The sequence below is a fragment of the Triticum dicoccoides genome, chromosome 1A (genome assembly GCF_002162155.2).
Source record: "Triticum dicoccoides isolate Atlit2015 ecotype Zavitan chromosome 1A, WEW_v2.0, whole genome shotgun sequence".
Lineage (NCBI taxonomy): Eukaryota > Viridiplantae > Streptophyta > Magnoliopsida > Poales > Poaceae > Triticum > Triticum dicoccoides.
In genome coordinates this window covers 453,835,405-453,839,631 of record NC_041380.1, presented here as the reverse complement: position 1 = coordinate 453,839,631, position 4,227 = coordinate 453,835,405, and positions in this window count along the sequence as shown.

Here is a 4,227-nt window from a genome sequence, read left to right as displayed (position 1 = left end):
GGTGGAGCAACAGGGGGCCCACGAGGGTGGGGGGCGCGCCTGGTAGGGTAGGGCGCACCCCCCTACCTCGTGGCCTCCTGTTACGTGCCTTGGCGTAGGGTCCAAGTCTCCCGGGTCTTATCTGTTGAGAAAATCACGTTCCCGAAGGTTTCATTCCATTTGGACTCCGTTTGATATTCCTTTTCTTCGAAACCCTAAACAGGCAAAAAAACAGCAATTCTAGGCTGGGCCTCCGGTTAATAGGTTAGTCCCAAAAATAATATAAAAGTGGATAATAAAGCCCAATAATGTCTAAAACAGTAGATAATATAGCATGGAGCAATAAAAAATTATAGATACGTTGGAGACGTATCAAGCATCCCCAAGCTTAATTCCTGCTCGTCCTCGAGTAGGTAAATGATAAAAACAGAATTTTTGATGCAGAGTGCTACTTGGCATAATGTAATTCTTCTTAATTGTGGTATGAATATTCAGATCCGAAAGATTCAAGACAAAAGTTTATATTGACATAAAACTAATAATACTTCAAGCATACTAACTAAGCAATTATGTCTTCTCAAAATAACATGGCCAAAGAAAGTTCGTCCATACAAAATCATATGGTTTAGTCATGTTTCATTTTCGTCACACAAGAATGCTATCATCATGCACAACCCTGATGACAAGCCAAGCAATTGTTTCATACTTTAGTAATCTCAAACCTATAAACTTTCAAGCAATATATGAGCGTGAGCCATGGACATAGCACTATAGGTGGAATAGAATATAATGAGGGGGGTTATGTGGAGAAGACAAAAGAGGAGAAAGTCTCACATCAACGAGGCTAATCAATGGGCTATGGAGATGCCCACGGATTGATGTTAATGCAAGGAATAGGGATTGCCAATTTGCCATGCAACGGATGCACTATAGCTATAAATGTATGAAACCTCAACAAAAGAAACTAGTGGGTGTGCATCCAACTTGCTTTCTCACGAAGACCTAGGGCACTTGAGGAGGACCATTGTTGGAATATACAAGCCAAGTTCTATAATGAAAATTCCCACTAGTATATTAAAGTGACAAAACAAGAGACTCTCTATCATGAAGATTATGATGCTACTTTGAAGCACAAGTGTGGCAAAGGATAGTAACATTGTCCCTTCTGTCTTTTTCTCTCATTTTTTATGACCTTTTCTTTTTATGGCCTTTTCTTTTTTTCTTTTTTATAGCCTTTCTCCTTTTTTTTATATTCCTCACTTGGGACAATGCTCTAGAAAATGATGATCATCACACTTCTATTTATTTACAACTCGATACTAGAACAAAAGATAACTCTATATGAATGCCTCCGGCGGTGTACCGGGATATGCAATGGACCAAGAGTGACATGTATGAAAGAATTATGAACGGTGGCTTTGCCACAAATACTATGTCAACTACATGATCATGCTAAGCAATATGACAATGATGAATGTGTCATGATGAACGGGATGATGGAAAGTTGCATGGCAATATATCTCGGAATGGCTATGGAAATGCCATAATAGGTAGGTATGGTGGCTGTTTTGAGGAAGATATAAGGAAGTTTATGTGTGAAAGAGCGTATCATATCACGGGGTTTGGATGCACCAGCGAAGTTTGCGCCAACTCTCAATGTGAGAAAGGGCAATGCACAGTACCGAAGAGGCTAGCAAGGATGGAAGGGTGAGAGTGCGTATAATCCATGGACTCAACATTAGTCATAAAGAACTCACATACTTATTGCAAAAATCTACAAGTCATCAAAAACCTCGGTACTACGCGCATGCTCCTAGGGGGATAGATTGGTAGGAAAAGACCATCGCTCGTCCCCGACCGCCACTCATAAGGAAGACAATCAAATAACACCTCATGTTTCAAATTTGTTGCAGAACGTTTACCATACGTGCATGCTACGGGACTTGCAAACCTCAACACAAGTATTTCTCAATTTCACAACTACTCAACTAGCACGACTTTGATATTATTACCTCCATACCTCAAAACAATTATCAAGCATCAAACTTCTCTTAGTATTGAAAACACTCTTAAGAAAATTTTACTAATCTTGAATACCTAGCATATTAGGATTTTAAGCAAATTACCATGCTATTAATACTCTCAAAATAATCTAAGTGAAGCATGAGAGATCAATAGTTTCTGTAAAACAAATCCACCACCATTCTCTAAAAGATATAAGTGAAGTACTAGAGCAAATCTATATAACTCAAAATATATAAGCGAAGCACATAGAGTATTCTAACAAATTCCAAATTATGTATGGCTCTCTCAAAAGGTGTGTACAACAAGGATGATTGTGGTAAACTAACAAGCAAAGACTCAAATCATACAAGACGCTCCAAGCAAAACACATATCATGTGGCGAATAAAAAATATAGCTCCAAGTAAAGTTACCGATAGAAGTAGACGAAAGAGGGGATGCCATCCGGGGCATCCCCAAGCTTTGGCTTTTAGGTGTCCTTAGATTATCTTGGGGGTGCCATGGGCATCCCCAAGCTTAGGCTCTTGCCACTCCTTGTTCCATAATCCATCAAATCTTTACCCAAAACTTGAAAACTTCACAACACAAAACTTAAAGTAGAAAATCTCGTGAACTCCGTTAGCGAAAGAAAACAAAAGACCACTTCAAGGTACTATAATGAACTCATTCTTTATTTATATTTGTGTTATACCTACTGTATTCCAACTTCTCTATGGTTTATAAACTATTTTACTAGCCATAGATTCATCAAAATAAGCAAACACCACACGGAAAACAGAATCTGTCAAAAACAGAACAGTCTGTAGTAATCTGTAGCTAGCGCAAGATCTGGAACCCCAAAAATTCTAAAATAAATTGCTGGACGTGAGGAATTTATCTATTAATCATCTTAAAAAATAATTAACTAAATAGAACTCTCCAAATAAAAATGACAGCAGTTCTCGTGAGCGCTAAAGTTTCTGTTTTTTACAGCAAGTTCAACAAGACTTTCCCCAAGTCTTCCCAACGGTTCTACTTGGCACAAACACTAATTAAAAACAAAAAACACAACAAAAACAGAGGATAGATAATTTATTTATTACTAAACAGTAGCAAAAATCAAGGAATAAAAATAAAATTGGGTTGCCTCCCAACAAGCGCTGTCGTTTAACGCCCCTAGCTAGGCATAACAAGCAAGAATAGATCTAGGTATTGCCATCTTTGGTTGGCAATTCTTCAATGAGGCATCTACCATCTTTAGGGATTTCTTTCTTTTTATTGATTATCAAACTTTTAGGCACAAGATCGAAATATTCATTTGTAGCAAATGGTTCCTTAATGATAGCAAAAAGATTGGGATGAACACTTATAGATTTGAGATCCGCATTTTCCTTACTAGAAGATTCACCCTTATTTTTAGGAATGTACATAAGCTTGGCAACTTTAGCGGAAGGACTTGGAGTATTATTTACGGAATAAAAAGCGGTTCCCATGTTGGTAATAATATTCTCAAGTTTATCGATCCTAATGGAATCATGATTTATTTTCTCATTAACTATGGGTTCCTTTTCTTTAATATCTTTCAAAGTAACTCCTACTTTAGATCCATATTGAGAGATTCGACTGTGGCTCTTTTTATCCAAATTTTCAATTAACTCTACGGTAGCAACCTTATTTTCAATAATCTCAAGCCTTTGCATTACATGCTCCAAAGTTAATATAGTTCCATTAACCAAGAGAGGAGGTGAGCCAAATAGATCTAACATAGCATTATAAGAATCAAAAGTATGGCTACCCAAAAAGTTCCCTCCGGTAATAGTATCAAGAACATAACGGTGTCAAGGAGTAATGCCTACATAAAAATTGCGAAGGAGAATGGTAGTAGATTGCTTCCTAGTAGATCTATTTTGAGCATTGCAAATTCTATACCAAGCATCTTTTATATTTTCACCATCCCTTTGCTTAAAATTTAGAATTTCATTCTCGGGAGACAACAGAGAAGATAAGGGACTAGCCATAACGACAAGCAAATAAACTAACACACAAGAAAACAAAGAGGCAAACGGGCAAAAGAGGCAAATAGAGAGGAAGGATAGAGAGAGAGGGCGAATAAAATGGCAAGGGTGAAGTGGGGGTGAGGAAAACGAGAGGCAAATGGCAAATAATGTAATGCGGGAGATAAGGGTATGTGATGGGTACTTGGTATGTTGACTTTTGCGAAGACCTCCCCGGCAACGGCGCCAGAA